This window comes from Gossypium arboreum, chromosome 11 (assembly GCF_025698485.1).
Source record: "Gossypium arboreum isolate Shixiya-1 chromosome 11, ASM2569848v2, whole genome shotgun sequence".
NCBI lineage: Eukaryota > Viridiplantae > Streptophyta > Magnoliopsida > Malvales > Malvaceae > Gossypium > Gossypium arboreum.
In genome coordinates, this window is record NC_069080.1 from 127,847,715 (window position 1) to 127,862,323 (window position 14,609).

At 35.5% G+C, this 14,609-nt stretch overlaps 1 pseudogene; it reads right to left on the minus strand.

Annotated features, from left to right (window-relative positions):
* Nucleotides 1–727: 727 nt before the first annotated feature.
* On the minus strand, nucleotides 728–12,128 carry LOC108472333 (indole-3-acetic acid-amido synthetase GH3.17-like; annotated as a pseudogene).
* Nucleotides 12,129–14,609: the final 2,481 nt, after the last annotated feature.

A 14,609-nucleotide genomic window follows, 5' to 3' on the forward strand; every position in this document is an offset into this window, starting at 1 on the left:
TCTTATCCTCAAGTTGTCAGCTCATTTGCAAAATAAATAATTACTTGTCAGTGTGTTGTTTTATGCTGCTCTTCAATCTCTTGGCATGTGCTGGAGTTTTAGAGTTGTCTAGTGTGACTGGGATTGTGTTTGTGTATGCGTCCATTGTCGTTGTCTTTTAGTGTTGGTCATGTTGCTTTAAATTCAATTAATAGCTCTTGTTTAATTGTGTATTATGTGTTGTCTCTTTTGTATTAATAAAACTTAATGAAGGTTCATTATCAGATTTAATTCCCAAATCCAAAACAAGAAAAGTGAGCTCCTTGTTTTATTATGTATTGTCATTTAGTTTTATGGGAACTATACTTTTTTTTTTGTTGGATGAGAAGCTAGATTTGTTTCTATGGGAGGTGCACGTGATGCTTACTTAATCCTCTATGCGGGGGCGAAACCAGGGGTAGGCATGGGCTCGGTCCCCCCTAAAATGGAAAATTTTTATTTAAGTCCTTTAGATTTTTTAAAATTTTAAATTAGTAAAGGTAAAATTGCACTTTGGTCCCCCCTAAAATTATAAAAAAATTAATTTAATCCTTTAAAAATTATAAATATATAGACTATAAAAATTAAAATTTCATTCGGCCCCCCCAAAAAAATTTTTCTGGCTTCGCCCTGCCTCTGTGGTCTTGAAGGTTTTTTATTTTATTAATATTTTAGGTTGCTATCCTAAGGTGTGTTTTCAGGTGTAATTTTATAATAGTATGGCTAACACGATGCCGAGTGTTTCAAGGACAAGTTTTGCTTTCATGATTGCTTTCGAAAGGTCTTCTTCAGTTGTTTTGTCCAAATCAATACTCAAAACCACATTTTGTCGTTCAACAAATTGAAACTGTGGAGATTTATTAGAGAATCTGGTCACCTTGAGAACATATCCGATTCTGTACCGATATAGACCTGAAAAAGATGATTACAACACATTTAGGTGTATACAACTTGTAGCTTTGATGCCGAGTTGAAGAAACCTTACCTGTCAAAGTTGTGACAACAACTTCGTAATATTGATCAAGCTTCACATTCACAAGATCGACCGCTTTGTGTTGAAGTTGGTCTCCATGCAATACATGCAGCCAAGGAGCAACACATGCACTCGAGCCATGCGTGCAGCAGCTGAAGCTCAATGCTACTGTCCATTTCAGTTTGTTTTGTTACTTTAAATGATGTTTTGTAACTTAGTTGAGTTAGAACCAAGTTGCTGATGTACTTGATTGTATTTTGTTGACATTTGAGTTGATAAATCAACTTTACCAAGTGTACAAGTTTAGTCTTTCAATTTTCAATGTAATTAGTGGAGTTAGGTAATGTTTAGGTGATGTTAGCCTTACTTTGATCAGAAAAATGTTTGATACTTATATTGGCATTATGCCATTATTCAATCTTAATGAAATTATCATCATTTTCTTTCAATATACTCTCAACTTTTCTTTGCTCTTATTTACAATTTTGCTTCGAATTCTGTTTGTTTCTTCAGCAAGTCACAAGCCTTGCTGTGCAAGCCTCTGTGTTCTAAGGCAGTTCCTTGTTCATAACACCAACAATTGGTATCTAGAGCTGTAATCTCAGTGGACCTGTTCTAGTTGAGCTACAAAATCAAATGGCTTCATCAGGCTTCTCACCAGTTGCACCACTAGTCTTCAATGGAGAGGGCTATCACATATGGGTAGTCAAAATGAAGACCTACCTATAGGCATTCGACCTATGGGAGATGGTCAACTCAGATGTTGAACCAGCACACTCAGAGCCAACCCAACAGTGGCTCAAATCAGGCAGCATGCTGATGAAAGGACTAAGAGGCATAAACCCCTGTCTTGCATCCATAATTGTGTGTCAGATGTGATCTTCACAAGGATCATGGCCTGTAAGACACCAAAGCAGGCCTGGGATAGATTGAGGAAGAGTTTCAAGGGACAGAGAGGACAAAGCAGCAACAACTATTGAACTTGAAAATGGACTTCGAGAATTTGAAATGAAAGAGGAAGAAACTGTCAAGCAGTATTCAGATAGAATTATGGCTGTGGTAAATAGCATAAGGCTCCTTAGAGAGCAGTTCGGTGAAGCCAGGATAGTGTAGAAGATCTCAACCTTACCTGAGAGGTATGAGGTAAAAATATCTTCCCTTGAAGACTCAAGGGACCTGATCAGCATCTCATTGATAGAGTTGATTAATGCTCTTTATGCACAAGAGCAAAGAACAACCAGCAGACTGGAGGAGCACCAAGAAGGTGCCTTCTAAGCCAAAACTAAACCTGCCTCAAGTAGCACTGCCTACAAAGGCAAAAAGACTTGAAGGGGCAAGTCTAAACCAGATACTCTACTAAGAAGGGACCAACCCTGCAGGCATTGCAAAAGGCCTGGTCATCCAGAGGCCAACTGCTGGTTTAGGCCAGATGTGCAGTGCCAATATTGCAAAAAGATGGGCCATGTTGAAAAGGTTTGCAAAAACAAGGGCAAACCAAGGTAGGGTCAGCCACAACAGCTAAAGGCTGAAGCTCGAGTAACAAAGGAAGACAGTGACCATGAGGAGCAAGTTTTTGCTTTTTCATGCTCAGCTGCTCAGGAGAAGGTCACAAATGGATGGCTCTTAGACAGTGGTTGCACCAATCATATGACACCAGATGCTGCGATCTTTAAGTCATTAGATAGAAGCTACAAAACCAAAGTAAAAGTTGGTAATGGCCACTTCATCAAGGCAGAAGGAAAAGGAGATGTGCTGATATACACTCCTATAGATAACAAGCTTATTTAAAATGTGTTGCTAGTGTCTGACATTGATAGAAATCTGCTCAGCATAGCTCAGCTGCTTGAGAAGGGTTATACTATGGTGTTCAAAGGCAATGAGTGCCACATTAGTGATCCAACAGGATTTAAGCTCATGACAGTAGCCATGACATACAAGAGTTTTGTTGTGGACTGGAACAAAGGCCTAGATAGTGCCTACATTGTTTCTTCAGATTAATCCAAGCTTTGGCATCAAAGACTTGGTCATGCCAACTACAGATCGATGGCTCAGATGGTTAAAGAGGATTTGGCTGAAATTTTCACTAACTTGGTTGAGAAAGAAGAGGTTACAGGAAAACAGGCTAGATTGCCATTTCCTTCAAACAAGCCTGGAGAGCTTTAGAAAGGCTGCAGCTTGTGCACACTGATGTGTGTGGCCCTATGAAAACTCAGTCACTGAATGGAAGCAGGTACTTCATTCTATTTATTGATGATTACTCAAGATTTTACTGGATTTATTTCTTGAAGTACAAATCAGAAGTGACCCTAGTGTTTTGGAAGTTCAAGGCAGCTGCTGAGACTGAAACAGGTTGCATGCTCAAGATCTTAAGGTCTGATAATGGAACTGAGTACACGTTAGCTCAGTTTCAAGTCTTTTGTGATGAACAAGGCATTAAACATCAGCTTACTAACACCTATACACCTCAACAGAATGGTGTTAGTGAAAAGAAGAATAGAAGCTTAATAGATATAGCTAGATGTCTACTGTTCGAGAAGAATTTACCCAAAACTTTATGGGCTGAGGCAGTAAACACTGTTGTGTATCTTCAAAACAGACTCCCAACCAAATTTTTGGCTCACAAAACACAATTTAAAACCTGGTTCGGGTTCAAACCATCATTGGCTCACTTGAGGGTCTTTGGTTGCATTTGCTATGCACATGTCCCAGCAGTGAAGAGAGACAAGTTGGCTAAAAAGGCTCAACCTGGTATTCTGGTAGGCTATAGCATAGTCAAGAAGGGTTATAGGATCTTGGATCCTTTAACAAGCAAGATGCTAGTGAGAGGTATGTGAATCAACCTATAGAAGCCTAGTTGATTGCTTGCTATATTTGACTCCCACTAGGCCAAACATAATCTTTGCTGTGAGTTTACTCTCAAGATTCATGCATTGTTACAATACGAGTCACTTCAAAGCTACCAAGAGAGTTCTTAGGTACATCAAAGGTACTCTGAGCTATGGAATGTTGTATAGGAAGGCTGGAAGCCTAAGATTGGTTGGCTATACTGATAGTGACTGGGCTGGCTCGATGGATGATATGAAGAACACCTCAAGGTATGTCTTCACCCTTGGCTCAGCTATTTTTTGTTAGAGTTCGAAGAAGCAAAATGTAGTTGCTAATGAAGCTGAATATATAGTAGCTACTAGAGCTGAATATGTAGCAGCTGCTGGAGCTATGAATCAAGTTGTATGGTTAAGGAAAATTTTAGCTGATCTGAACATACACTAAGAGGGAGCAACAGAGATAAAATGTGATAATCAATCTGCTGTTGCAATTGCAAAGAATCCGGTTTCCATGGAAGGACAAAGCACTTCAGTATTAAACTTCATGTTGTTAGAGAAATGGAGAAAGTAAAGGAAATGGAGTTGATTCATTACAATTCTGAGGATCAAGTTGTTGACATCTTGACAAAGCCCCTTAGTGTGTCAAGGTTTATTAAACTGAGAGAGCAAATGGGAGTTTGCAGCATGGAAACCAGGAGAAGTGTTGAAGTTAGTCTCCATGCAATACATACAGCCAAGGAGCAGCACATGCACTTCAGCCATGCGTGCAGCAGCTGAAGCTCAATGCTACTGTCCATTTTAGTTTGTTTTGTTACTTCAGATGATGTTTTGTAACTTAGTTGAGTTAAAACCAAGTTGCTGATGTACTTGATTGTATTTTGTTGACATTTGAGCTGATAAAACAGCTTTACCAAGTGTACAAGTTTAGTCTTTCAATTTTCAATGTAATTAGTGGAGTTAGGTAATGTTTAGGTGATGTTAGCCTTACTTTGATCAGAAAAATGTTTGATATTTGTATTGGCATTATGCCATTATTCAATCGTAATGAAATTATCATCATTTTCATTCAATATACTCTCCATTTTTCTTTGCTTCTATTTTCAATTCTACTTCAAATTCTGTTTGTTTTTTCAGTAAGTCACGAGCCTTGCTGTGCAAGCCCCTGTGTTCTAAGGCAGTTCCTTGTTCATAACACCAACAGTTTGTCAATTGTCCTAGTTTCTTGAGCCTTTCCTCCACCATCTTTATTCATAGAGAGAAATTCAAATTAGGCCATATTTGGGAGAAAGGTTTAAGAGACATCAAAGGGCTTGCTTAGGGGTTTTAAATTGATCCCGAAACAAGCTTCCGAAGAACTATAATTTGGTGAAATTAAAGGGATCCCTCATCCATAAAATTCAAGTAATGGAATATATTGGCGTATGCTACTTGTACAGATAGAACTAATATATTTGATTTTAGGCCAAAGTTTCTTAATGATCCCTTCTCATGATTTATCTTCACATATTTGTTGAATCAAATCAGCCATTATAGGGTTTGGCCTAGTAAAGATCAATGACATAGCATTTTTGCAACCAGCATCGGTAATCCAATCACTGAGATAACCTGTTCTAATGTTGGAACATAATTCTTTCCAATAATCATCTAAGAATTTGATGCTCCTTGGCAAAACTGATGTAAAGCTTGAACCCATCCGTAGACCTCACCGCGTTGTAGTAAACCAGTAAGCAATTGGCAGAAAATACTTTGCTTATTGTCCGAACATAAGATGGTCTCAATAGGTGATAAACACATTAATTTACATAATTCTTGTGTTTAATTTGGTTTATTTCTGAATTAATCCCTGCTTAATTGGTGTTTTTATGATTTAATCTTGTCAGGGATGTAATTCGTCAAAAATGAGCAAAAAGAGGCCAAATTGGAAGACAAATCGTTGAGTTGGGGCCAAATCATAAAGATGGGAAGGCCAAGGATTCAAAATTTGATGGGCGTCGAATCCACCAAAAATAATTCCTACAAAATAGCTCTAATTAGTAGTAGAGTGGTAGTGGGGTCGAGTCCATAGGGACTGGATGCGATAATCAACTTTCGAATCTGGCTTATGAATAGGATGTCGTATCAAGGGTCGTGGCTAGAGTCGTGCCCACGACTCAAAACGTACCAGCTGAAAAAGAAGCAAATAAATAAGTAAAGTGAGGGATTTTGAAATTGATTAGAAATTAAATAATTAAAACTGCTAAGATAAATAATTAAATAAATCAGAAATTAAATTGGAATTTGCAGTCAAATGTAATGAGCCTTAGCCTTAGACTCGGTCAATTTCGTGTTGAGAATCGATCCTCAAAAATTAATCTTCTTCTCCGATCGATAAGCTAGTTATAGCAGTTAAGAACGTCCTAACCACCAATTCTTCCTCTAGTAGCTGGTTTTGGTACGACCTACAAACTAACCCTTACCGATTATCTAACCGAGATACACGTGTTCCCGATTCAAGATTCCGACAGCCTTGCATTCTGAAGAACCCAACTCGAAGCACGGCCTCAACCACGTGGGTTGTTTAGACCTGATCACTTCTTCCTCGATTTGTTCTCGGAAATCCGAATATAGCACGGCCGACTCGAATTTCCAACTGTAAGCCAACACGACTCCAACCCAATGTGCACTTTGACTTGAAATCGAATTCAACTTTAAAAGATGATTGGTCTATCCCGATACTTAGGAAAAAGGTGAATACCGATTGGAAGGATTTTAGGCGCGAGTACAAATCTCACAATTCTTGATCGAAAAGAACACAGGCCGCTAAGATGGAATTTAGTGGAGCATGAATTTATTCATTCTTAAAAGTGGAAGATGATAAGTTTATGTTGTCGAAACCATTTTTGAAAACGGGGATCGACTTTTTGAAAACAAAACATGGAGTCGCCACCAATCTTTTGTTTAGCTGTGATTGGCTCACCTGATAAAAAATTTTATTCCATTTAAGTCAATTTTGGCCGACATAACTTTGAGAAAACGGGTTCGGGAGCCGATAACGTATGAGGAAGGATTAGCACCCTCACTACGCCCAAAATTGGTACCAAATTGATTAAGTACTATCCTTATGTCTGAGGTTGGAAACTATTTTGAAATGTGATTCTTTTAAAAAATTTGAATAGCTCAAGTTGGTCGTCAAAATTCTCTTGTCTCGAAGGAATGTAGCATCATATCCAACACGATAGGACACGATACTTTATTCCCTCGAGAACACGATAAATCTTGGCTTCCAAAATTTGTACCCCAAAAATGACAAAAGGTTGTCCAATTATTTAGTCCAACGAAAAAATGAAACCCAGCACGGTAGGGCACGATTCTTCAAACTTCCAAACATTGAACATTGCTTTGTTTTAGGATTTAAAAAATATGAGTGAAATTCAAAAGGGACGTCCGATTATTTTAAACAAACAGAAAATTGTAACCCAGCACGATAGGGCACAATTCTCCGAATTGCCAAGCATCGAACATTTCCTTTGTTCTAAAGAAAATTTTTAAAGACATGAGTGAAATACTAAAGGGATATTCAATCGTTTCAAACAAACGGGAAATTGCAACCCAGCACGGTAGGGCACGATTCTCCGAATTGCCAAACATCGAATATTGCCTTCATTTTAAGGAATTTTTAAACAAATAAAACCGGTTTGAAATGCACTAATTTAACTTAAAATAAAATAGAATAATTAATTTTAAAGAGTTAGAAATTATAAAGTGATATTTGTTAACCGAAAAGGAAATAAAAACACGAGATAATATACATGTAGGAGATACTACGATGGATGAATGGAGATAATATAATTCGTTTAATTAACTAACAAGATAACAATCAAATTCCACCTACCTAAAAATATTATCAATTTCCTAATCATGGATGAAGAATAATCAATATGATGGCAATACAAAACGAAAATAATATACCACAATAATATATATACCCTAATACTACACATTCAAATGCAAAATGAAAAACAAAATGAAAGTTAAAGAAAAATATATATATATATATATATATATATATATATATATGTAAGACAAATTTAAAAGGATGAACACATAATATATATATTATATGAATTGTTAAACTGAAAACTTTTTACGAAATAAAATAAAGGTATACATGTGACCATTAAAATAGATGTTATAGAATGCATATTTAAATCAAATGATATACTGAAGTGTTAAAGAATATCGGTTTAAAATTGACAACTTATATATAATAAAGGAAAATTAAAAATATGCAAAGATAATAAAAGTATATATAATAATTTTAAGAACATATTAGATTTACAAATTATAAATGTATATATATGTAAATAAATTTAGAATGAAAGGAATACGCATACAAAATTTAATTAGTTTTATTATAAGTTATACAATGGACTTAGAAACATATTTATATATAAAAATATAGGTATAATATACATGAGTTTAGTGATGTATACATCAATGTTTATGTATACGTATAATAATAATTTAAATAATGTACAAAACATGTGATTTCTTTTTAATCAATAAGTATAGGTATTTAAAATATAAAAAGGGTTATATGTATGAATAATATAATACTAATAATATATAGAATAAAGTTAATTTTATTTTTAAGGTATATATATATACATATATATAATAATGCATAAAACAAAGAACAATAAATAAAAGGTGAAATTACAATTAATCAGACTACAACGAATAAATAAACAAAGTGATGCAAATGATACAATCAATATCAATAAACACGAATAATAGAGAAAACTACAAAAATGAATCTAAACAAAACCTAATTGAAATCAAATTAAAATAAGGAGGATAATTTACAAATAAAATAAACTGCTAGGGTTAAAATTGGGGCCCAGGCGAGTGCGCGAATAAGTAAGGAGGACCAAATGAGAAATAAACCCGTCCATCCAAAACGCACTGTTCGATCAGGGACCCAGATGAAACAATAATGAAATTCCAGGGGCAAAATTAAAAAAATAAAAAAAGAATGGGACTACATCAAAAATAGCCTCAAAAGCAGAGGGACTGAGGGCACAAATAGACCCCTAGTCCAAAAACACGCGGATCCTAGGTGGTTTTCTGGTCGAAGTCTGGGTCAGGTGATTAAACGACGCCGTTTTGGGTATTGAATGTTTGCCCCAAAACGACGCCATACCAAGGGGCTATAAAAGCAAAATTTTTTTGTGAAATTATCATTTTGTCAGTGCAGAGGAAAAAAAAGAAAGTGAGAGGTGAGCCTCTCCGGCCTGGGCGATTTTCGATCGTTGGATTGGTGCCCGTCCGTTGCCGGTGTCCGCCGTGCACGGTGGCTGGAGGTGCAAAGAAACCCCGAATCGATCCCTCTCGTCCCCCTCACTCCATATTTGAGCTCCAAGCAAGCAAAAGGAGACCTAGGAGACCAGATCGAACCATGGGAACCGTTCGGTTCTGACTTCTCCGATCTTCGAGAAAGTAAAGGTACCCCTTTTCTTTTTGAATATGTATTATGTATTGTGTGTGCGTGCGTTGGATCGACTTGCAAGATAAGGAAAATCTGTTAATAGAATGAAGAAACAACCTTTTCTTTTTGAAATATTTCGATTCCTGCTTTTATTTGTTTGTCTCCGTGAAAAAAAAGTTACATTTTCTCTTTGGCTATATATATCCAAATTTACAACATTCCCTGTTTTCTTCACTATTTTCGCATTTAATCCTATCTTTTCTTTGCAGGAGCAGTTGGCGATGGAGCAGGTGGCTACCAGTGGCGGTGATAGAGGTCTCGGGGCTAGGGTTTTTTTTTTTTGTTTTCTGAAAATATTAGGAATGGGCTAGGGTTTATTTGTTTTGGGCTTGTAACTGGGTAGTGGGCTTGTTTTAGTTTAGTTTTGGGTGTAATGGAGTTGTATTGGGTTGGGGTTATAAAACGAGCTGGGCAAATTGGCCTTGTAACATATGTGAAAGGTGATGGAAATTGGAATGGAAGGGGATTTGGATAGCAATTGAACCAATTTTGGAAAAGAAACGGCGCCAAAACTGATGGCTGTCGATTCTACCAATATAAACCTACACCTAATTTGCAAATTAAAGCAATATAGGGAGTAGAGTCGATCCCACAGAAACTAGTTTACTGAAAATTATTTATCTCTCGACCAGATTTATGTCTGAGCGGTTGTCGTGCCCTCGATGTTTGGGGGGATAAAATATGAGACCTGAAATAAACACAAAAAAACGTAAAAAGTAAAAGATGAAATAAAAAAACAACGAAGTAATCTGAAGAAAAATCAATTAAACTTAGCTCAGCCTTAAGCACGGGTTTTTCCGTCTTTGACCCGATCTTCGAAATTAGGTGAACTCCTCTTTTCCGATAAGCTAGTTATAGCTACCAAGGACACCTCGGACACCAACTCTTCCTTGTGTAAATTAGTTATGGAACGTCCTATAACTAACCCTTACCGATCGAACAACCTACGAAACGTTTGTGATTTAGAACTCCGGTAGCTTTGCGTTCTAGAAGAGCCTAGCTCGAACCAATGCCCTCAAACTTTTGGGACATTTAAATCTGGTTACTACTTCCCTTGACGGAACCAAACAGCAATCCCCACTTGGCACGCCAATGTGTTCACGGAAAACCAATTAGACAATCGATCCTTTCGGAATTCCAACTGTACGTCTAGCCACACTAACTCAAACGACGTCCTTTTTGACTTAGTATTGACTTGACTTTGTGCATTGACGAAGTCATACTCTTAATCCGGAGAAATAATAAATATCAAAAATTGGGAGTTAAACAGCTCGGGTTCGTAACTCACGGATTTTTGACGAGGTTAACACCGGCTTAAAGCTGAAAGGGGTTTAGTGTGGCATGAATTTAATCATGCTTGAAGGTTGTGGATTGTGTTTTGGCTTGGTGTGAAGGATGATGAAATTTTGGAAAGGAAAGGGGACTTGGATAGCAATTGAACCAATTTTGGAAAAGAAACAGAAATTGGAGACAAAGCTACAAAATACAACGTCAAATTGAAGAGAAAAGAAATATTATTCCAACTCCAAATTGAAAAAGGAAATACAAGAGAGAGAGTAATTCTATTCCAAGTAGAAGAAGGAATACAAAATTAAGAGATGATTTTTTTAGGAAACTAAAAGCCCCTATTTATATACATTGGGTTACTAAAAATAGCCTATTCTAAATTAATAAAATAAAAATAAAAATAAATAAATAATAAAACTAAATAAAAAAATATCTTCTATTTTTAGATTTTTACAGAGTCAAAATTGATGTTAAATCCTTGGCCTTCCCATCTTTATGATTTGACCTCAACTCAACGATTTGTCTTCCAATTTGGCCCCTTTTTGATCGTTTTTGACCAATTACATCCCTGACAAGATTAAATCATAAAAATACCAATTAAGCAGGGATTAATTCAGAAATAAACCAAATTAAACACAAAACTTATGTAAATTAATATGTTTATCAATAGGACTTCTGCAAAACTTCGCCAGGCCCGTTTTAAAGCTTTTGGTCTTGAAATTGAATGTTGTGTATAGTGATGCCACTAATGCAGATGGAGTTTCCATCTCTGGTTTGATAAAATATATATAGGTACAATGATTTGCCTTCGTCCGAGCCATTAAAACATCTGCCAAGAAAAAGGAAGGGAAACATTAATTAGTTGTTTGTTTGATTACGTGTATTGTGATTGTGGATCTAATAGTTATTACATCGAATATCAAATTACGACGGCTATCGGAACTTCACTGTAATGACATCTATTTAAATGTGGTTACCTTTTTATCACAAGGTCAGCCAGAAGAGGTTCATACATCCTTTTCTCAAAACTTTCAGCTGTCATAGGTATCAATTTCGGCTGCCCCCCAGAAGTACCAGTGCTTTGGATGAACTGGGTGATGCGATAAGCCAAAAGGATCGATGGGGTCTCTCCATTAGCAATCCGACCGATGTAAGGCTTGATATCTTCGTAAGTAATAATGGGGACATTTGTTTTGAAGCTTTGCTTGTCCGCTTGGCCATTGGGGAAGAATCTGCTTAGATATTCTGTTCCTGCATTGCTCTTCAGTATCTCCTCCAACACTTGTTCTTGTAGTTTATGAGCATTGCTGGTTAAATCTTCCAAAATGTTCATGACATTTTCATATATTTCCTTTATGTCTGTCTCACCATCCATCACAGTTATGGGGAGAGTGAGAAGAATAAAGAAGAAACCGGAGAGAAAAGCTTAAAGGACTTGAAAAAAGAAAATTTAAGAACAAATTAATTTGTTTCGTACTTGGAATATATCTAGATTGCATCCATCAAAAGTAAGCTGCCTTTCCACTGTTTTCTATAAGCATTTTTAAAAAAATTGTATATAATATATTTTATAAAATAAAAATATTTTAATCATTATTGAGTTGTGCCTATTAAAATGTGAAATCAACTTACTCAAAAGTTTATAATATATAATATAGACTGATTATAATTATAAGACCATTAATGCACATTTAATTGAGTCGTATTATTCATATATAAAATATTTACAAAGAATTGAATAATTTCATTTTGAATTTTTAAGAAAAATAAAATAATGAAATTTAATATTTTAATAATCTGTTTTTTAATTTTTATTTAAAAACAATAAACTATTTTTAAATATAAATTATAAAAATAATAAAATAATAAAAATATTTTTTAATATTCTTCATGTCTATTTTATATTTCATATTCAAAGTTCGTGACTATACTTTTAAAAATATAATATGTATTACCATTATACACAATATTTATTAATAATATATATAATTTTATATTAATACTTATATATTTAAATTTAAATAAAAATTTTAAAACATTTAATTTAAATTAATATCAAACTTAAATTTAAAATCTAAAAGTCTTTATCCAAATTTGAGTCCGAGAATGCATAATATATGTCCCATTGGCATGGGAGAAATATTAAAAGAATACTTATGGGTTATTACCTCTCAATCTTAATCCAAGTTGAAATAAACTATGGTGCAAATTAATCATTGTATTTTGTGCTTGTTCTGAACAAATGTATATTATATTCTTTGGCCTTCCCTCCATCACTTGGCTAATGGCAATCAAGTAAGGTTACTCAAAAATATTAGTAAAAAAGAGCAAGAGAACCCAACCATCCCCAAATTATTAATTTGTATAAAAGATTAAATTAAAAGAATATAAACTTCCTAAAATTAAAATAATAAACAAAGTCAACAGCTAACCAATCATTATTTGTAATTAGGTATATTCAATTATTAGTAATAATAAATTAAAATTATATAAAAAATAGAATATTAAAGTCATAATTTTTGAAAAGATAATATCAAATCATATTCGAACAACAGTTATACTCAAAAAGAAAAAATATTAATTTAATTAATGATGAGAGAATATTGTTATAGGCCAATTTTAGTCCATTTACATTAAACCCCATGACCCATGACCCATTTACATTTTTTACAAAACCATTAACCCACTTAAACCTTAAAACCCAATACAAAACAATCCAATTACCCAAACCCCTTAAAACCCAATACAAAACGGCCCAAATACAACCCAATATCTAACCTAAACTAACAGCCCACCTAAACTAACCCACTAACCCTAGCCCACCATCACCAAACATTTTCCAGCAAAGAAAAGCCCTAGCCCCTCTTCATCCGCAGCACGCCCCTCAACCTTGGCCACCACCCCCCCAACCTTGGCCACCACGCCCCCAAGCGTTTGACACTGCTCCACCTTGTCGGCCACCACGCCCCGCGCATGCTGAGCCATCACACACTCCATCGTCCATGCCCATGCCCTGCAAACAAGCAAAACAGAAGCAAGAATAGAAAATAATAATAAAGTATGTAAAAATTAGGCTATATAAAGCCATCCAAATAACAAATGTAGGGTTCTGGATTCGGCAGTTGGAAAAACATAAGAAATAAAAAAAATATTTCAAGTCCAAAGCAATAATAGCAATTGCATCAGTATTTTAGATACAAAAATAACATCCAAGCAAAGAGAACATCACAGATCAAAAATCAGAAGTTAAAGGAACCAAAAAGGTGATTCTTTTTTTATTTCTATTTCATTTTTTAAAAAACCTGTTTTAGTCTACCATACATATTAAACTATAGTAAAATAATAAAATAAAAATAACAAAACACAAAAAAAAATAGAATTTTTTTACCTTTCCGGCCACCGCCGGCGCCGGTGCTGGCGACGGTCCGGCGATCGGACCGACGCCCTCCCCTCTGGCCGGAAATCGCTCCGGGCCCTCCCTCTCCCTCTTTTCTCTCTTTTTTTTTTCTTCCCTTAGTCTCAAATGAATTTTTTAAAAAATTCTTAACTTTTATAGGGGACCAAAATGCACCGTTTTGGTCCCCCCTGTTTAATAATAAAACGACGTCGTTTTGGACATGGGTCGGGTCGACCCGACCCGCTCCAACAGGATCCGCGTGTTTTTTTAGAGAGGGGTTATTTGCGCGTTTAACCCCTCCGCTTTTTAAACATCTTGCAATTAAGTTTTTTGTTATTTTAATTCGGCCCTGGAATCTTACCCGTTTTTTTAATTTAGTCCTTACTGCCAAGCTGCGTTTTGAGGATCAGGTAATATTGCTGTTTTGGTCCTTTCACGTTCCTCGCGTGTTCTAATAAGTCCTTCCCTGTTTACTTATTTTTAAATTTTGCCCCAAAATGGCGTTTTATGTTCAATTTAGTCCTCTTTGTCGATTTATTGTTTTATTTTCAATTTACCCACTTTCATTTTCTGTTATTTATT